The sequence below is a fragment of the Colius striatus genome, chromosome 1, assembly GCF_028858725.1.
Source record: "Colius striatus isolate bColStr4 chromosome 1, bColStr4.1.hap1, whole genome shotgun sequence".
NCBI lineage: Eukaryota > Metazoa > Chordata > Aves > Coliiformes > Coliidae > Colius > Colius striatus.
Genome location: NC_084759.1, coordinates 140,446,079 through 140,467,875, shown reverse-complemented (window position 1 = coordinate 140,467,875; position 21,797 = coordinate 140,446,079). Strand labels below are relative to the sequence as shown.

General features: G+C 37.8%; 1 protein-coding gene across 3 annotated transcripts in view; it reads left to right on the top strand.

Moving 5' to 3' along the window:
• CALD1 (caldesmon 1) overlaps nucleotides 1–21,797 on the top strand; it is a 195,215-nt gene that overhangs the window by 38,359 nt on the left and 135,059 nt on the right. For 2 of the 3 annotated variants that reach the window (XM_062009463.1, XM_062009472.1), the window contains exon 2: nucleotides 2,760–2,844. The exons of the other annotated variant lie outside the window; for it this stretch is intronic. The gene's annotated coding sequence lies outside the window, so the exon portion shown is untranslated. The remainder of the gene's footprint in view (nucleotides 1–2,759; nucleotides 2,845–21,797) is intronic. 3 annotated transcript variants of the gene reach the window in all.

Below are 21,797 nucleotides of genomic sequence, written 5' to 3'. Positions count from 1 at the left end.
ATCTTTTTAGTTGTTGGTGTTCCTTGACTTTGATATTATGCAGGCTGTATGGTATAACATGTTATAAAAGTATATCAACAAGTGGATAAAATCTTCTGACTCAAATCCTGCCTAGTCATTAGTATTCATTCATTCATAGTCTTTCATTTCATAGATATTTCATTACTGTTTCCTTTTAGGAAAGACTTCAGTTTTGATAGTTTTAAGGACACAAATATAGAATTTATGCACGGAAAATGTCACTACAGCTAGCAAATAAATGGTGTAAAATACATATTCCATAATTTGTTTCACCAGAGAATTCTTGGAGATGTGGCATGATACTTACGGATTTTTTTTGTACTGTGCTTTCAACTACAGAATAAAATCAGATAATGAAAGGAAAACAAGTCCTTGGTCAGGTATAAGTGTGTGTATGTTTTGGCTCTGCCTCAACAAATGTATGCCTAACTTCAAGTAGATGAGTAATCTTGTTTCCATCATGAGGAACATGCTTAAGTACCTTGTGAATATGAGCACTTAAGAATGACTTGATGTTAAGATTTCACTGGAAACAAGGATAAGTGAAAGCCTTAGAACAGTAATGAGATGTTCTTTTGATTAAGACTAATGTTCACCTTTGCTTCATCTCTGAAATGTCTCAGCAGTCAATGAGTTACAGAATTTAATGCCATTTAACTTTCCTGTGTATTACACCTTTGAATTTTTATTTTCCTCATTGTATGTGAATGATAGTGTATTTTTTTTTTCATGACTACAGTAAGTTACATAGGCTGAGTAGCATAAAAGCTGAATTTCTACTTTAAATATCTGAATCACCTCCTGCAGCTACATGATTCCTGAATGGCATGTCAATTGTTGGATTTTATTAATGACTGGAGCAGATTTGTGTTTTATTGATGTAAGTACAGATCTAGATTTTTCTCTGGATTAGAACATTCAATTCCTATTGACTTTAATGAGAGTTTTATTGAGGCTGAGATAGCCCAGAAAACTGGACCTTTGCAGTGCTCAGAGGGAATCTGTATTCCTTTCACAAGACCTTCTGGATTTGTCAAACCTCCTGTAGGAACTGCTAGCTCAGCTGGACATAGCTGTGATTTTTCTTCTTAGAATCATAGAATGGTAGCGGTTGGAAGGGACCTTTAGAGATCGTCAGGTCCAAACCTTCTTCTAAAGCAGGTCCACCTCAATCAGGTCACACAGGAATGTGTTCAGGTGGGTTTTGTAAGCCTCCAGAGGAGACTCCACACCCTCCCTGGACAGCCTGTGCCAGAGCTGCCTCACCCTTACAGTAAAAAAAGCTTTTTTTTATGTTTAAGTGGAACTTTTTGGGTTCTACCTTATGTTCATTTACCCTTGTCCTGTCACTGGAGACAGTCTTGATAGTTCTTGGTCCAACAAAGGTGTTTCTTGTTTTTGTAAAACAACAAGGTAGAAGTTGTGTTTAACTATTGAGAAGCACAGTACCGTATGTATGGTGGAGACTTTAACTCTCCCATCATCCCATCACATGATGTTTTCATAAGACTTTATCTGTCAGTCAGTGTGAAATTAAAACAAATGCATGAAAGTTCGTTGACGTAAGTACCTGAACTCTCCCTGTGCTGCTGCTCTCCACCTCCCCTCCCACTTCCCCCTGCCTGCTACTTAGGGATTTAGAAGAAACAGCACAAAAATGAAGCATCACTTGCAAAAGCGTGGTGTATTTTTCCAGAGTTTTGTCAAATCTACTCAAGCCCACTAGCCTAATGAATGCTCTTAAACACGTCTGATGATTCTGTTGATTAGGTAGTGAACAGGGCAGGTAAACTGTGTTTTTGCCTAATTAAAGTCTGACTGTGAAGCCAGATCATTTTTGAGAGACCTTTCTTCAACTGATTTAACAGGTGAATAAATAAAACTTCTCTGAACCTTGCAATACCTTGTGATATTGCAGGTGAAAGGGATGGGAGCTACCAGAGACCCCGATCATCTTCCTAATGGGTTTACGTCACTCCAAGTACGATACCTGTTCTCGCAGGAACTCCCTCTAGTTCTCCTGCTTAGTTATTGCTCAGACACAGTTTACAGTCTCACCACACACTGCTCAAATCTGCTCAATTCCTGGCTATTACTCAGAGGCAGTTGTTCTATTACTGTAATAGTTACAAAGTGTCTAAGTACATGTAAAAGCAGACATGCAACCTGTCACCAAAAACTGTGTAAGTACACTCTAGCAGATATGCAGAAATAGCCAAATGTTTTTGCATCTTTGGCTGGAGGCCGCCAACAATCAAGTAACCATGTTGGTCTACAGCCAAAACAAATAGTGAATTCTCTCAGTTATTTTTTGTGACATGAATCAGGGGGCTTAATTAGGTTTGACTCCTTATTAATCGGTGCAGTTTGGCTATTAAAATTCTCAGTTCTGTGGCTGGTGGTTCTCAGGATTGCATTTCACTGTGATTGGGTTACAGGTATGGCAACAGGATCAAGTGAATACAGCAGTTTTGCCTGCAAGTGGAAGCAACTCTTTTCTCTTAATAGGACTTTGGATGCATAGTGCAGTTTGAATTCTCTTGCTTGGTATTTTCTTCTTCTTCATGGAGGACTCACTGGAAAAAAAAGGTGCTGCAAGTCAACTTAGTCGTGCAATAGTGCCTAAGAACTGCAGCAAGGATCGAGATCTAATCTACTTTCTAGATCATCATTACTGAAAATTCTTCTGCTTTTGGTGTCCTCATTATTCCTACCCATAAACACTTCTGTCTTTCCAGTGCCTGTGATAACCATTTGGTTACTCAAAGAACTCCTTGGGAGCAGAAGAGGCAGCATCTTCGAGTCTCAGGCACATCTTAACTGGTAAGATATGCCATTAATTCTTTTATTTATTTATTTATTCATTTATTTTCTTGGACACATTTTCTGTTCAGATGAAGCAATTTCTATGACAAGCAACACTTTAGTGTTAGCTTAGTTTCCTTTGCAACTCAAGGTCTTGTGTGGAAAGAGGCCACTTTGGCTGTCCAGTATTCAGCTTAATGCGCCACATTGGGAAGATACTTCATAGCAGTCCTTGACTGAACTGTCAGAACTGTCTTGGGTATTTGGGAGCCCTACACCTTGATGTTTCCTTTTGTTAGTGGTTTGTATGCTCAGGATTACAAGTAAGTATATGCATGGTAATCCAACTCTCTGAAACACTGGAGGAATTCTTCCACGTTGTAGTTCCTGTGGTCCCTGGGCATTACCTGAATGAAAAGGAGAGAGCACTTCTTTTCTTGAGAAGGCCTAACTCATGTTTATCTTTATCATTAAGCCTATATGTGGTCATCTTTGCATGCACACATCAGTGGTACACATAGGGTACTGACTGAGGTAATTATTTCAGCTTAATAGCCATACTAGTCTTTCTCCTACTGAAAAGTTATGAATATGGAGACTATTATACGTCATTAAGTTAATAATGTTGCTGAGTACGTTAGCAAAGTCAATAACTCGATATTCCCTAGGCGTTCTGGTTTTAGTTTGAGAGGGACATGTGAAATAGTTCTGCTTGCCAGGTGGGAGGAAATTTGCCTTTCAAAAGATTGCTGCTTCAGCACTTGATAGGGGTCTTGCTAAGCAATGATAATAATAAATGTTCCCAGGCTACACTTGTTTTAGAATCACTTTTTAGCACAAATTGCTCCAGATGAGGGAATTCCATCATTCTGACTACACAGGTGAAAGTTCTGATGTCATGAATAGCAAATTCACTGATCCTAAAGGATAGGACATTTATATAAAATACTAGTAAAATACAGAGGACAAGGGAAGTAATTGAAAGAGATTTAAAAATTAAGTTAATAAGCCAGCATTGATGAGGAAGTGAGGAAGGGACTTGCCTTGAATGGTTACCCTGTTGTAGAACATCTCTCCGAAATGACTGGTTACTATCAAGGGCAGTGCTTGCATGAGGGATATCACAGATCTGATTTGGAGTTTTCTCACGAGGTTATGTTCTTCTAAGTGCCCCAAGCAGTCATGGTAATATGCATGACAGAACTGAGAGCTATTGTGTCTGCATTAATTCGTAGTGAGTTAACAGCATATAAAGATAACATTAAAGGCTTGCCTTTGAGTCGTGTTGCCTGTCTCATGCCATTTTTCTAGTCGGTCTTTTATGGTGTCTGGTGTTTTTCAGGCAGATTGAAGAGTTCCAAGAAGGGCAGAGCCCTGAGCATATACTGAGTTTGTGTGGTCAGATGTAACTTGCCTGCTCTTCTGGGCACTATTACAGCTTATGTCAGGAGATGAGGGAGAGTCAGGGTGAGCTGGGTTAAAGCCAGGAGCATTAGAAACCTAAAAGTGATAGTTTGTTGGACAGTACGGCCCCTAAACACTTCTTTTATTTGCCCATAGATGTGTAAAGACTCCAGTTTCAGTCCTTGGGAATAATTAATCCTTAAGCAATGAAAAACATTGCAATATGCAACTGGTGAGCTGTCCTGACAAAGGCATGTCAGAGTAATTTTTTTTTTTTTGAGACTGTTAACTATGCTGACTAACAAAGTCAGTTAATTCTGTAAGAATAATGTTTTGGGCAAATTCCCAGCCTCCAAATGCCTGCAGGCAGACTTGTCCATACTTGTGGTATATTCGAGGTCTAGTGCTCCTCCTTTGGGCCACATATTTTAAGAGGAAATTTTAATGGAAGGGAACATTGTTGCAGGCTAACAGCCTTCTCCAAAGCACTTTCCACAGAAACATTAAGGCCAAAGGTCTTGTTTTTTTCGGGGCAAAATATGTATATCCTCTAATATTTACTCAGTTATAAATAGTGATGGACAAGTCTCTTAGGACGTATTGCTGACAGTTATTCCCCAAACTGAAAAAAGGCAACGGTTGTCTTTTATTATTGTATCCTCTTTGGCACAAAGAACAACACTACCATTAAACAGAGAACAAATAATTGTAATAAATTTGTGAGGTTTTCATTCCTCTGTTCAGATGTGTCTCATTTCTTTTCAGTCCCAAAAAGAACAAAAATGTGTCTCATTTCTAGTAAGAGATGTCAGCTTGACACCTGGGGAATTATAAATGTTTTGATTCTTGGGCAGAGCAGCAGTGATGCAGATTATATTACCGTTAGGACAGAGCAAATGACAGGAGAAAGTGGAACCCAGTGGGGGGAAGCACTTAACAGGGGTGCAGGAGATGCTTCTGTTGAATGACCAACTGGGCTTGGACAGGTAACTGCATCTATTCCTCTCTTCCTCTATCTGTAAACAGAAGGGAAGATTATTCCTTTTCTTTGAGAGCTGCAGTTTGAAAATGTCATGTTACTTTCTACTGAAAACAAAATCTACTAATATCATTGCTAATAAATATATTACTGTTAGTTAATTCAATTAACAGATTAGTTTGCCTCCAATGGTGAAATTCAGACTCTTACCATTCAAATCTTACCAAGCTCAACATGCAAATTTTTAAAGAATTAACATGTAACCCTTGCCACTGTAATGCCTTGACACTTCCAGACAGAATTACAGTTTTTGAGGTGTGTTTATACTCCTGGGTCTACCTGGAACCACAGGGTAGACCTGGTGCATGTGAGACATCTGCCGCATTCACGTGCATCACCCAGAATATAATGTCTAGATGTAAAATTCTAACAAATAAGATCATGTACAGCATTGATTCTTAGAAAAGGAGTGCAGTTGCTAGTTAGCTTTCTAATTTTCTATATTAACAATGGATATATGGTAACTAAACTGACTGGAAGATGTGTTTGATAGTAAGTGCCATAGCTAAGACCTCAAATAGCAAGAAAAATAAAGTACTTTTCAAGCACTGATGTGATTTTGTGTAGATGTATGTTTTTTGTGTTAGTATTTATTGAAGAAGAAAAATCATAATTGGATTCTAATAGTTATTAGCTATCATTCCTAAATCTGTCACTGTAGCTTTTTTTCTCCCCCTACTTATGTAAGACAAATATTTCAGTTTTTACAAACTTGTGGCTAAGGTCTGTAGAATGCTTTAAAGTTTAAGGAACTGAATAGATATCCCACTATGACCTGTTATGTGTTGTCCCCACCTAGAAAATTACAACTAAATCATAGTACCCCCTCAAAACAAACAAACAAAAGTCACAGGGATTAAATGACAGAATTGCTGCTTTTTTTGGTCCTTGTTGGTACTATCATATATGCTAAAGGCATTCTAACCAGGGCATGTGGCCATAATGGAATCAGTTTCAGGGAACAGCCTGTGCCTTGTTAATATAATCCATAAAAGGCTTCCACACTTCCTGAAACCGGTCCCTTCTGTTTCCAAGTCTGCATATGATCTCATAGGAAATGATCTGGGAGAGACTAGCTAACCCTTTTGCATAATCAAGGTATCATTGTTCTTTTAATGCCTAAAGTGGCTTGTTTCACTGCTATGAGCTCAATGACCCACTTTTTCTCTGTTGCCAAGTCCCTGTTATTAGACTTCACACTGATTTCAGTGGCATTAAATTAAAGAATGGGAAGACTGAGGTGTGATTTAAAGACTGGCCTTGATAATGTCATTCATTGTCTTTGCCACTCTTTTTTTTTGTCTTAAGTAGTTTAAAAATCATAAACTATTTGTTACCTGGTGAAATTTGAAAGACAAAAATGCAAATACATAACACAAGTGGGCATGGTTTATTTTGCAGCCCACTCAGAAGTAGGTAGGAAATTTGCATCTTGTGGTGGTAGCAAGATGGATAGTGAGGAAATCTATATGCCCTGCATATAGATTTAATTACTGTACACTCTCTCATGTGTACACTAGCAGTAGATATAGAAAGGGTGTTCTTGTATTGGAGCCCTTTAAAACCTCCACTTCCTGAGATGTTTACACAAATGCAGAGTGTCTCATACAGTGCATGTTCTTTTATATCCTCAAGATACCCAGGATTTCCTTAACGGATCTAGCCCAAGAAGGGAAACACTTCAATGAGCTTCTATCTCTGAAAGCCTTGTACGGCAGCTAGTGTTAATCTTCACTGGCAGGGGAGAGAAAACAAAAGTATCTGGCTTTTGTAACTGTGCAGAAGTACAATTATGGTCTAGTTCATGTGGATAGGTAGTAACTGCACTGAACTGAAATTACAGTGAGTCTAAGCAGAGGGCTCTGTGGCACTCTGCTTACTGCAGAGTTGTTAAGTTTGGCACTCTGCTCTGGGCTCCAGTCAAACATTTTCTTAACCATATTAGGCTATATGGAAATTGGCCAACCAGCAATAGGCTTTTGATGTACTTATTTTTTGTGCTTATATTTTATGGAGTAGACAGCCACTGCTTTTCTTAAGATCTAGTGGGTTTTATAAAATAAGACAAATAGAACCTTTTAAAAATTGTTATTAAAGCTTGGTAGTGAAAAACAGCACTTTCCAAGTCAAAATAAGCCAAAGTTGTCAGTGTTATAACACAAGTTTGTGGTTCCCTTGTGTTTTTCATCCATAGATCTTGCTCACACTGTAAATCAGATCCAGGTAAATGCACAATAGTTAAATATTATTTTGTTGTTCAGGTGATAAACAGCAGTGCAGTGTACCTGATGGACTAAGGCTCAAGCATATCTGTTCACTTTGGCATATGTGTTCATCCAAAGCATGGTAGCTCTATACAGAGAGGGAGATGAACAAGTTGGCCAGTGACTCTTTAAACTCTTGCAACAAGGTTTCCTTGACTTTGGCAGGTGGAGCTTTTTGTGTTCTGATGGACTGTCAGCAAGGTCCGCTTATGTGCCTGTCCTGTTTCCTGGAGAAAACAAAGAGGAGAAACAGAAAACACTAAATATTGAGTCATTTAGTTGCCTCATCATTGCAAATTATCCCAATGCCAAGTAGAACAGGATCTGGCATTTATTTTCACTATTGTTTTTCAGGATGGTTAGATGAGAGACAGGAGACACCAGTGAATGCCCCATTTGGGACAGTATTCATCAGTACATCTAGACTGGTGTACTTGTACCAGCAACATCCTAGTCAGAGCTGTGGCTTATACCTGGTTTAGTGCAAAAGTAGTGTGCCTAATGTGTCTGTGTTGCTTCAGGGATGTCTGAAATCTCCCCAAGCAGAGATAGAATATTCTACTGGGAAAATACCAAAACACATTTTCAACCTAAAATTTCAAAATATAATGTTTTCAGGATTTATCTGTCATTTTTTCTGTTCTTAAGGGGTAAAAAAATTAAGAAGCAGTAGTGTTGATTAAGCATACTATCAGGTCTATCCAATAGTATAATTGATTTTGCTAAAGTGACTTTTTTGATCAATAAATGTTTTTTTAATTTAAATTTACTGCTCCTCCCTGTAGCTGTAAACTATTATTTCACTAAAAGGATTCTTTGCCCTTGCTAATGATCTTCTAATACTTGCAGACAGTTGTCACTTCTCTTTTTAGTATTTAGTCAGTTGATGCATCCTTAGCTCTTTTAATCTCTCTTTTTAAGTTGGTCCCTCTCTGCTTGCTTAACATTTTTATGGCTCTCCTGTGATCTTCCTCCAGGTTGTCATTATCATTCAGGAAATGAGTTCTCCAGAACTGAATGAAGTATTCCAGGTGTGATCACCATGGAGCTGTGTTAGGGATATTACCTTTCTGCCCTGTGATGTTGCCTTTGTATTCCATTTAATATTGCTTTGACACTTTCTGCTACCATATTATGTATTATTTTATGTGGACTCCTAAGAAACAGGATTAAACAAGGCCAGCTTCAAACTCTTTTGGTTGTGAATTTTGGTAACATCTTTCAAAAGTGCAAAAATGCCTGAAGCTGTGCCTGTGGTTTGTAGCTAAAGATAGCACTGTGCTGCCAGGAGGCTGGAATCATATTGTGAGTCCTGACCCTACCTTTTGCTGATGATATGTATGACTTGACTTCTTGACCCCCCGTGTCTTTATGTGTTAGAGGATGATGACACTATAGTAGCTGCATCTGATAAAGCTGCTGTGAGGGTTGGTTCAAGTTTGTATGTGATATAGAAAGTGTAAAGAAATGGAAAAGTATATTTTTTTGGGAAGAAGGCTGCAACAAACCACATTGTTTGACCTACAAGCTTATGCTGTCCAGGCTTGTGGAAACTGAGGAGGAACATGATTAAAAATTCTATTTGTGTATGATTATTTGTCATCTTGTTTTCTAAAAAAAGAGAGAAACTAAATAAAATGAAAATGGTGTAACCTCTGCAAAGTTCACTAGAGACCCATTGAGAATATGATTTTAAGCTTAACAAAATTTGCTTTGTTATTTTGTGCAGCTGTTAATTTTTCTTTTGAGGTCTGCACAAGCAAATTTACAATCAGATGAAAATCTTGGAAAAAGAAGTGAGCCTGTCTTTTGTTTAGATGTGTTCACATCAACAAAGAAATGAATGTAATACCACCAAAATATTTTTCTGAGCTAGGAGTGCTTCATGGTGAGAATAAAATGTTATTTTTTCGTATTGTGAACTTATGTAAATGAGGACCCGTACAAATACTTCTGTACCCAGGCTGGTAGCCCATCACTAGTATAGCATATGAATTTACTGAATTAAAGAAAACTGTGTCATACACTGCTGCACAAAGCAGATGTAGCTGGAAAGCAGATTTGTCCAGCTCTCTACTGCCTATAATCTTTGTGAGATACAAAGCTTGAGAAGTTTCCGCTGGAGAAACATCCAGTTGATGTTAATTTATGAGGAGCTGGTGTTTACTGGTGCAGAGTTCTCTGAGTATATCTGAGAGCCAGGCTTGACTCATGGGCAATCTTTCTAATTGGGTCCAGTACTCCTTATATGAGTAGAGAAATTTGCAGTAATAGTCTCTGAGGTTTACATATATGTCCATGATTTATAGATTTAGTAAGTTATGTTTATATTTGGAAGTGAATGGTCTGAGGTGGCTAAAGATAAACATAGTTGAAAAAAAGTTTTCTTAATGACAGTTGAATTTTTTGCTACATAAAACCGGTTATAGAGTTCAGAGATTGAAAGATTACAAAACCACTTGTGTGGAAGTTTCAGCCCAGGTGAAAGATTTTGCCATAGACTGGAGCCATGGATGAGGATTGAAAGGTGTGAGAAAGGTTTGAAAAGTGCAATGAGGATGTACAAAGCCCCATGAGCTCTAGAGGAAGGAGGTTCTAGGTGAGTTTTCATATTTTATGTTCCCATAATACATCAGACTGAGATAAAATAAGTGGTAATGCAGCCTTAGTGCTGAATTCACTCAAAGGAAGCGGGAAGGGGATAGAAACACTTCTGTCGATTCCTGTTTTAGATCCAGTGCAAAAAGGAACTCTGTTGTAAGACTGTGGTTCAATTCTTGCAAGAAGTATTTCTCTGGAATTTTGTCCTTAGGTGGACTTCCCAAGAACTGCTACCTTCCAGAAGATATTCCAGCTAAAATCTTCTGAGAGCAGTTTTAAAATGTTGGCACTGTTTTCATCTGAACTCTGATCTAACTTTAACTATTAAGATGAACATTGAAAGGTTCTGAGTTTAATCTAAATGGCTCTTCTCTACACTGTACAGCTTGCACATAAAATGTGCAAACTGCATAACAGCCTAATCAAGCAGCCACCCCCAAATGAGCACTTATAAGGAATATGAAAGTAAAAAAGCTGTGCAGAATTTATATTTGACTAGGCAAAGGCATAGCTTTAACCACAGATAGTTACAAGCAGAGGCTAGCATCTCCTCAGCAGTGAGAGGGGATATTGTGTCGGGGTAAATAGCACAAAAACAAAAGTAATCCATGTTGTGCCCGATGAAAGTGTAGCCTATGCTCTGGCTGGCTTTGAGCAGTCTAAGCAGAATTTTTTTCTGCTGTAGTACTGTTGTCAGCACCACAACTAATTCAGTTGTTTCTGGCATCTGCATGTGGATGTTTCCTTGCCTTAATACTAAACCATCAGGACTGGGATAGGGGATTGAGCTATGTGAGTGGAGACTGGAATTCGGCAAGATGCCTAGTTTTTTCTGTACCTCAGTTTTCCTGTCAGGGATAACCTGACATGTCAGAACCAGATTAGGCAACATGGGCTTGATCAGGACGAGTATTTGTAAGTCAGTGACATAGTGAGATGCCTTAAGTATTTCCAGCTTAAAATGATAAAAAATAAGGATGAGCAGAGAGGGAGCAGATATGTGGGGTCATAGTCTGTTTAGAAGAGAGAGACGTTCAGAAGAGAGTTTGGAATCTGATCCCCAGAAACATCTTTCAGTGGCTGACTTGGTAAACCCACTGTTCCCTAAATATTAAGTGCTCTGATTTAGGCAAAAGATAGCTTTGATTTGAACCAAGGGAGTCTAGCACCCTCAGAGCTGATCCCTTTGGAGGCCGAGTGACTCTGATAAAGGATTCACCTTCATAAAATGAACACACCTGGGACAGTAGAGTGTCTGGGCTCACTCTAAGCCTGAGCACAAGTCTGGATGAGCTGGCTATATCCTAGACTCAAACTTCAATGAACTTCTAAATAACCCAGTAGGAGATTTTTTGGATTTGATTTCTTTTCCTAAGGGTAAGCCAGCAGTATGAAACTGAGATCTGGATGTGTTCCGGATCCAGGCTCTTATTTTATGTGTGTAAAAGACAGCTGTTTTGATTGAATATGGCCTGTCTGTGTTGTTCTTAGGCTAGAAATATGTTGTTGTTTTGAATGGATTTTTTTTTTCTGTATGCCTCCTTTCATATGCTTGTGGCATATAACAGTGTGAGGTAAAGAGTTGTTAGTACATTTACTTCTGTTTTGGGGACAAAAGTCTTCCTATTGTTGTTTTCTCTTTCCTCCTATCTATTCCAGAATTTTAGTTCATCAGCTTGCCAAGAATTTGATTAAGTAGCTTGGATATAAAAGAAGATTACGTTTTATGATTCTTAATAAAATTTGTAGATGTGCCTGTACAGTTAAAGGTAAGCGGATCTCATGCTCTAGAGTGTAAGTTGGATGCTGAGAGATTCTGATAAAAATCATCTGTCTTATCATGCTTGTTATTACTTGATTTGACAGGTAAATTGTAGATTTGTTGGGTTTTCTTCTGAATAGGTGAAAGTCACTGTTGGAGGCAGAATGCTGATGTTAGTAGAGTAGCAGTTACAGCTGGTATTGCTAGCGTTATGCTTATGATCCAAACAAAAAGAAAAGATCAGGGTTCTATAATAATAGGAAAAGGAATTTTATAAACAAATGAAATATGTTGTGAAACTCAATTGCAAATAGTAGTGGTTAGGGGGATAGTTTTAAGGACAGGAAGTAGGTACTCAGTGAAAGACAGAACTAGTAACTGTCCATTGTATCTAAAATCTCTGTTTAAATTTTCATGTTCAGACTTTTTTGCTTTAGGGAAAACAAATTGAATTATGGACTTTAAAACCATACACTTGGCAAAAAAAAAAATCTGCATCTTGACTTCATTATACATCTATCCCAATCTGGCTTTAGAATGTAGTTTTGTATGTTGATTTAATTGTTATCTATGGTTAACAGAATGTCCATAGTCAAAGTCTCTTGGGTTCTGGTTTTGTTACATCTGTCATTGATTTTTGATACCTCTTGGCTATGAAGATACACTGACTTGCCAGTTGAAGCTTTAGGAGTCTTTCTCTGCAATTGCTTCTGTGGAGAAAGTAATGATTCTGCACTTCCTCCGCTTTCCTGTGTTCTTTTGATGAGCTCCAGTTTACTACTGTTCTTGTTGAAGACACACATATAGCACTTATGCCAAAATTGGCAGGTAATATTACAATATACAGAAGGTAGGCTAGAAAAAATGTTGGTGAGTTAATCAAACCAATTCTACTGGCTCAAACCAGAGGTTACTACTAAACCAATTCTTGAGTGGTGTATTCTGTTCAGGAAGTGTCTGTAAAGCTCAGTTGACCTGTAACAGTGTTTAGTTATCCTTTTCTTAACAATTTCCCCAAGTGTCTTAATTGGTAAGGAAATTGCTAGTGTCAAGAGAGAAAGTGAGATTCCATTGCTCTATCTTAAGGCTATTAATATATTGTCCTATACTCATCAAATATGAAGTTTATCATTCTCTTCTTTCAAGTATGTGACGAGAATTACCATGTCTTTTAGGCTCAGCAAACCTGGGCCTTCCAACTTTTCCATGGAGGCCATGTTTCCTAAATCTCTGAAAACTTTTGTTATCCTCTTCTGGACACTTTTCCAAGTGGTCCACAGTCATGTATAACTGCAGGTGGTCTCAGGACTTCAGTGAGGAGCTCATCAGTACTCAGGAAAACAGAAGTGCTGTTTGCAATTGCCATGTTTCCAACTATGTGACACTGTTTCTACAATGCGATTCACTATCAGTGATGGGGATGGGTTATTTTCCCTTTTTTATTAAGAACTGAGAATTATAGCCTCCTTTAGTCAATCACTATCTAGTGTTTGTGAAAACAATTACCAAATCACTATTGTGATTTTTTTAAAGAGATTTGGCCTGAAGATTTAGAATGCTCAAAGCTGAAAATTGCCTGGTTTTGCATTTTCTAATAGTGGTCGATAGTGTCTTCACCTGTAATTCCCCAAATGTATGATTTTGGGTTTTTTAAAAATTATTAATAGCAAAATATTTGTCAACAAAGAATCCTGATCTTTTTGGTAAGTGTCTTGGGCTGCCCAATATATTCAGTCACATCATGACCAAGTGGCTTCACAGGACAGGTAAAAAACAAAACAGGCTGAATTAAGGAGGCAAGCCCTAAAGCAATAGGAGAGTGGAAATGCATGCATGAAACATTTCAGTGAGTTTTCACAAGTGATTAGAACAGCAATTAGAGAAACGCTTCAGGAGAGCAGGATGGTTCTGGAGCCAAGTTTCTTCAACACCTATGGGCGTGCTTCATATTAATTTTTAATATCTGGCTTTAGAAATCTTGAGAAAGAAGAGGTAATGCTATGATAGAAGAGTAAACATGTTTTGTTGAAAGTTGAGTGAGTCCTGTGGAAGACATCATATTATTAGAATGGGAGCGATGTTCCTTCCACAGAAGATGAACAGTTTAAGGCAAGGTGCTTGCTCCTCTAATCCTCCTTGCTATCCCATGACTGAATGACTTTGGAGTCTTTCAAGCAAATTTACGGAAGCAGTGGGGGAATTATCCAGGTCTCCTCAAGCTTGGCCTCCTGGAGATTTCTTCGATGCTCAAATGACTTTTAATAAAGAGAACAGCTCTTACATCCCCAAAAGTAAATTGAGAATGGCTGTACTGGTAGCAAAGAGATTGTTAGTTCCTAACATCCATTTGCCATGGCTCAAATATGCAGAATTCTGAATTGCAGTCTTCAAGGTATATGGACTTTTCCATGCTTTAATGCTACTGAGCCATTAATTCAACTCAAGGCAGCTTTTTCTACTTTTTAAAAGAGAGGGAGAAAGAAAAAGCATGTCTGTCAGTATACCTATGCAGTAGACAAAAAAACTTTGGAAACACAAGGCTAAGGAAATATAAAATTGGACTTGTTATTGTAATGCAGCATAATGGTAAGAGCTCACAATGGGTCTGTTACTATAATCAAGCAGAGAAAAGGCTCTTATCCTTTGAAGAATCCAAGTTTTTTACATTATTTGCCCAGGTGTGGGTGTGATGGATGGGGCCAGATGTCCATGGTGCAACTCTGAGGTCTGTGTGAGTCAAGTTGAATCTGGCCTATATTCTCAGAAGACACTTACTAAAGGGATAAGTTTTCTTGTGTTGATGACTGCCTAGCTACAGTATTCACCTTCAGAGATACCAAAAATTACCTCTTAGGTTGATAACTGATACACTGTAGATTTTCACTAGGCTAGGAATAGAAAATTGCTGTTTCAAACTTTCCCATGCACGGAATGAAACAGGCCATATGTTTTTAAGCTCACCACCTTGTCTGTCTTTTTGAAACTGTCCTGAAAGTTTTTTTGTTTGAATCTAGGACTATCCTTGTGCCACATTACTAGATATGTACGTAGGCCTTAGCTGAGTACTAAGTGTATTGTTAATGAAATTCCATTTGTGTTTATGTATATTTGCAAAACATTAGTTGCAATCCATGGAAACATGAAGTAGGCTTTCAAGTAGGTTTTGAGCCAGATTCTGAATTAGAATAAACATATTAGTAGCAGTTAGTTGTGCAAAGGTAAATATTTGTTTTCCTTTTCATGGTGTAACAGGAGTGTAAACACATTTTTTTCATTTACTTAGTAATGTAATATCTTATTGTGTAGACTTATGAAGAAAAATCAAGTGTTTTCCTTTTCCCTCCCCACCCTTTCCTCTAGGGTATTGTTAGAGTATGTGCATATTTGATCCAATTCAAACCTAGGGAATTGAAATTATTTTTTTCCACTGACTTGATAGGTTTTGGTCATTTCCCCAAAGCTTGGGCATGTTAGTCGTGCCACTTTTCTTTCCTCAGAGCTGCCTTTAAGAGTTGGTCTCTGTTACAAAGGCCATAATGGATATTCAAGAAACAACTAAATAAAGCTGTGGGAGCTGAAGTCTCCATCTCAGTAGGTCACGGTTCAGTGATAAAGTAAAATTGTGCATTAGGACTCCTAGTAAATGATAAGAAACATTGTAGTTAGATGGTGTAATGCAACCATGATAACAAATGCTCTGCTGATTCCTGTTACTAGCAAGGAAACTGACAGGTTGACTTCATACTGGCAGGATTTTTTGTGGATTAGGTACTGCCTTTGCTTTCAAAGTGGTAACAGAGCTGAAGCAAAGGTGTAATGCTAGTGTAAACTTCCTGAGCTAATAATACAAAAATGTGATCACAGATGATTAGATTTGCAGGTTTTGGTGGTGGGTTTGTGCACAAACCTAGTGATTGTGAAACCTCAGCCTAAGTGTAACTGGTCAGATGCTTATGAATTTAAACTTCTTTAGTTATCCTTAAAATTATAGGTGAACTAGTGCACTTTCAAGTAAGACTGTGAATGAAAAACTGCTTGCAGTTGCAATTTTGTATGAAGGCCACTTCCATCTCTGCCCTTCAAGCACTATAAACACCCATTAAAGACTTGCTGTATGGCATCAGTAGTGAATTTTTAATGCTATTTTTCATTATATAGCATACGTCTGCTCTCAAAATCCGATTCAGATGACTAAAATACACATGTAAAAATGGAAATTAGGAGAATTATTTTAAAGCATGAATGACAACAATGAGACTTCAGATATTAATGTCCCTGTTTTGTAATTTATTATCATGAACTTTCTAGGTCTATCTATTAGATCAGGAACCTCCTAGTCTTAATATAAGTGATCAATTTTGTCATACTGGGAGTGTTGCCTGTAGTCTACCATAATAATGGTGTTACTGAAAGCAATTTATTTAGTGATATTTAGGTAAGATTGACATTAGACTTGAATGTAATGGCTCCTGTGGATGTGACATGGCCATGAGATTATTTCTAAATACAGATAAAGTGAAATCAGCTAAAACATGTGACCAGTTAAAAAACTTTCATGATAGAGTACAGCTTGGAAAACAGAGACCTGGATTGCATCTTAGAAGTCCAAGTTTATTCTATCACTGTTTCAGACTTTTTCCATCTCTCACGTGGGAGAGCTTGAATAACATGTGTTAATTCCCTGGGATTTCATCCCATAAAATGTCTCAGTGAGAAGCAACTTGAAACAGGTTTTAGCACATCATGTTACCAAGGTCTTCATTTCTAGGTAGATTGTATGGTGGTGGCATGATTCATCCTGAAGTTTCTGTAGCAGTCAGGCAACCTTTTGGTTAGTATGTTGGATGCTGCAAATTTTATGGTTGATTTAGCTGGGTTCTTGGAGCTTTCCGTAAACCATGTAGTTCTAGAAAGAAATTTATGGGTTAGAATAACCAGATATATAGGGCAAATGCCACTGTCTCGGATTACCCTATGAAAGGAAGTTTAGGTTTACCACTAATTGCAGATAAAAATTAATATTTGCAAAGGAGACATGTATGATTTATTTATAAGTGTTTTCTGTTTCCATAATGAAATTTCCTTTGGGTTTAAGTATAGTCATTTGGAGGAAAAAGCAGAGGTCTGTGGCTCATTAGTTTCTGGTGGTTGTCAGAAGCCATTAATCAATTGCCCCTTTTACCAACATGAGTCCTAATTCAGCAAAACAGTTAAGCACATGCTTAACTGTAAGCACGTGTTTCAAAGCATTTTGCTAAATTAAGGCTTTAGTGGGGTTCAAGCTTGCTGCATTTCTTTCCAAATCTAAGGTTACCCTGAAATGACAGGAGTAGCTAATACATGGCTGAGCTGTCATCTACCTTCCTCACCTGTCTTTTTAGAAAGTCATATGTAAGGGGAAAAAATGGATCAGTTTTTCCCTCTGCCCCCTTTCCCTCATGCTCTTCAAACCCTACCTCAAATGGAGGCTTTTGTACTGAATATTAGGGCATATGAAGGTTTAGCAAGTCAGGAGCAAGGAGAGGGAAATGAGGGGAAAGTAGTTTCACTTGATTGTTTTGAATCCTCTCATTTCTGTGTTTTTTAAAGGCCAGTTGACTATGTGGAGGAAAGGGGAAGATGGCAGAGGTATGTTCTGGTACCGCCAGATGAATCCTAGTGTGCAGGATTTCTTAAGTCTAGGTAGGGCACATGTAAATCTTATTCTAGAGAGGAGATTCAGAGTGAGTGGAACTTGAATTTAATTATCCAAAAGTCAAGACTGATGACTGTGTTCTCAGTCTGAGTCTTGTCCACTTTGGTGTCAAAAAGATGGAATCCAACCACAGCTATCCTGCAGAGAAATTCTTTGGCTTAAGCAGCATCCCAACTGGCACAAAGCCAGTGTAACTGGCCACCATTTTTACTCCCATAAGAGAATCTAAGGGAGTTGGATTTGTAGGTTTATTTTTTTTTTCTACTTACATTTATTTGTACATGATTCATAATTTAGTGGATGTGATTGATAGCTGTCAGAAATTACATCAGTTACTAGACCAACATGATTTTTATGTGTCAGCAGGAGGTTGAATGCCTTGAGAGTGAAGGGGATTAGCTTTACAGTCCCTTTGGGATTTGTTTGGCTTGGAAGAGAGTTATAGCCCTTACACACTTTTTCCCCATGTTCTATGAAAGTCAAAGCTCCCCTGCAGTGACAGCCACGTATCACACAAGACCTTGATTCATTTTGGACTTTGCAGTAGGGATGCTGTCTATTGAATCATCAGCACCACTTTTTCATGCACATAGGTTTTCTTTAGATTTTTGTCCCTTTAAATGTTGCTACTACACAAACTTGTTCTGCTTGTGAAATCTAATATCATCTCAGCCTAAGTTTGTACCTAGGAAGGAAAATTACTTAATTGATTCATGTTTTCACTGTCCTCCCTTTCCATACTTGACAGCAATGAAGACACATGATGGAAAGTTGCATGTAAACCTTTACTACATATGTTACATAGAGATAAACGACTGAATTTTGTCTTTCAGACTGAAGCAAAACCTCCGTTGCTCATAATGTACCTTGACTCTGTGATACGGAGTCAAAAGATCAGTGGGGAAAATTTTGCATACTTCCTTTGCCTTTCTATTGTTCTACTCTTTATCCTAGAGAAGAGAAACTAAACCACTTTCTATTATGTGTAGTAATAGTTTTATACCACACTTGTGAGGAACTCAAGCACTGTTTGTGTTGAAAAGCATTCCAAGACGTCAAAGGCTTAAAATCTGACCAGATGAGAATCAAAGGGCAATAGGGGAAGAAGCAGCACTGAGGCAAAGTCTTGCCCCCAGTCTCACCCGAAATCCTTTCTCCAAATCACATGGCAGAGTTAGGCAGATAAATCTTGTCTTTAGTCTCAGGTTACAGCTTTCTCTTGCTGGTAAAAGAATGTCTTTCAAACTCTTTTCTGCAGCTTAAATGCTAATAGTGACAATGACTCCTTAGCATACTTTTTCTCTGAGACCCTAATTGGAATTGTCATCCCTAACAGTGGTGGAATCTTCTTGATAAAGATTGTTTTGCAACTCTAGCATGAGTACTGAGACAGGTAAAACCAGAACCTCTTTCTGTGATGTTTGGTTTGGTTTTTTTTTTCAGTTTGGAACAGGTTCCTTTGAATTATTTTGGTTTTGAAAAGTCAAAGACACACGGAAGTTTTAAGATAGTTTTTGGTTTTCCTTCATGCTTTGATTGTGTGGTGGCTTAGAATTCCTAATTTCCTTGTGTTTTTTTTTAACGTACAAGAGATTTAGAGGGCTTCTGATACCTCTCCTTTATGTTTTACTGAGCACTATCTGGATATTAGAGTTTGGGAGCAGGAGCTGTGGGCTCTGTGAATAACTGTGAACAGTCAGTCCTTTAGCCTACATGTATACACAACTTTGACATAGTAACATGTTGCTACTCAAGAATTCTTGCTCCAGAGAAAGTGGCATGTGTGAGTAAAGGGATAAACAATTTGGATCTGACAACACTGAGTAAATGTAAGTAGCCCTGAGAAGTGTGAATCCTTAGTCATCCGTAAAAGACACTTAGCAACAGTAGAGATGTGATCTTGCTAATAATGAAATAACTAAATAAATCAAATACCTGCATTTGATTCCAGGCCATGAAATTTAACAAAAGAAGAAAAGGGAATGGATGGACAAGTAACAAAAGGAGAAATGGTGGGATATGTGTGATTAATACAGATTTAACTTTGCTAAGATGACAGTCTTCAGTGATAAAGTAGATGTGCTCTGTGACTTATTTTCTTCTACTTTAAAGTAGTGGAACTCTAAAAATGACTAATGAACCTCTTTTAAAGGCTCATATTTATGACCTAATTCATATGTGCAGGAATCTTTTCTTCACCGTAACTGCAGGAGAAAGTTAAGGGTTGCTCATCCAAAGAGCATTAGAGGCTAAAGCAGAGACCCTGGACAACACCCAGAACAAATAGCTGCGTTCCAGTGAAAACAAGAATCAGCTGTACCGTGCATATGATAGTCTAATTGGCAGATGCTATTTACCACACGTTAATTGCAAGTTATATTGTAAGTTATTACATTGACTAAGGAAATAATTAGAGCAGTTCTATGAAAGATTCTGAGTCATTAAAAGTAATTGTTCTGATAGAAGCATTTTTATCAAGGTAACATTGAAACTTACTTTTGAACAAAACCTGTTAATGTGCATTGTTCATAACTTCAACTGCTGTAAATTGATATACATAGGACTAGTTTCCCCAATGAAGTTATTATGTAAGAAATGGGCCTGTGGTACTTTTCTACTGTGAAAGATAGTTTGTATGTTCACCCACTGTATGTGATATATATATCCAAGACGTGTCAGTGCATTGTCATCAGGAAATTCTACTGTATATACAGAATCAGATAACGGCTGAAGTTGCAAGGGACCTCTGGAGATTTTGTACGCGGCCTCTGCCTGCTCAAAGCAGGATGAGATAGAGTAGGTTGTCTATGTTTGTGTCCAGTTGGGTTTTGAATACCTCCAAAGATGAAAACTTCATGATGTCTTTTTGTTGAACTAAGATTCTCATCAGACCATTTCTCTAGCTTGTCTAGGTCCCTTTGAATAGCAGCACAGCCATTTGGAGTATCAGCTACTTCTTCCAATTTTATATTGTCTGCAAACGTGCTGAGGATGGACTCTTCCATCATCCAGGTCTTCAATAAAGATGTTACACAATATTGGTCCTAGTGTTGACCTTGGTGTACACTATCAGTGACTGGTCTCCATTCTCATTTCATAACACTCACATCACATCTCAACCCTCTGGGCATGACAGTTCTAGTTTTCAATCCATTTCTTTCTTTGTCTATGTGAATGTTACATGCTATGAAACAAGCATCAAAGGCCTTATTAAAGTTGAGAAAAACAACATCTACTGCTCTCCTGAACTCAAAATAATCTAGACTAGAATAATTAGAGTAATCTGTGCATGCTTGGAGTGTTAGGTCATCTTTAAGTGTAAATGGGTGTAGCTGGGAGTAAAAATTAGTTTATCTAAACCTGATTCATTTCAGTGTTTAGTGACAGACTTTTTTCAAAGAAGTTTTCAAAGATATAAGGTGCATAAATTCTATTGAAACCTATGAGGCTTGAGCACTTGACTGTTATTTATGCCTTCAGATATCCATATTTTGCATCTTCCTAGAAATAAACGTATTGCCCAACCAAGTAGTTGTCTGTCAAAACTTATTTTGAAGCTTGAGAGAAAGGCAAAGGTGGGCTGTGATCTTGAAGAACCTCTTCCAGGGTGCTCTGATCAAAGCTTCTCCATTAAGACAACTTTAGTACTTTATTTCCAAATTTATTTATAAAGGACTGGTAAGTGATCACAGGAGGTTGCAGTCAAGTTACTGATATGAACAATGTATCCTACAGATATCAGTGCAAAATAGCATTGCTTGTTAGTCATAGTAACTAACAACCCATTATTGTTCTCTGATTTCTGTTTAAGAATATATTCTGTTCCATTGTAAACTGTTTATGACTAGAATGCTGATAATTCTTCGTATTTTGAATGTCTGATATCAGTGTGTTTTAATATTACATTACTCTGCATTTAAAACAAACCTCCTGATATTGAGAGTTTGCATTTATTCTGGTGAAGTCAGTTGGACTCAATAATCTTAAAGGTCATTTTCAACCTTTCAACCTTTTTCAAATGTTTCTATGAATAGTTACCTTGGTTTGGGTCTCCTTTAAAATATCAAACTACTTGATGTAGCTATCTGTAGGCATAAACAAGGATTCTACTCTTAGTTACTAGGAGTATATATTATACGTAGAGCAACTTCCCACCCAGTGGGAATGCTCATATATAAATGGAGCTCAGATTACATTTTATAGACA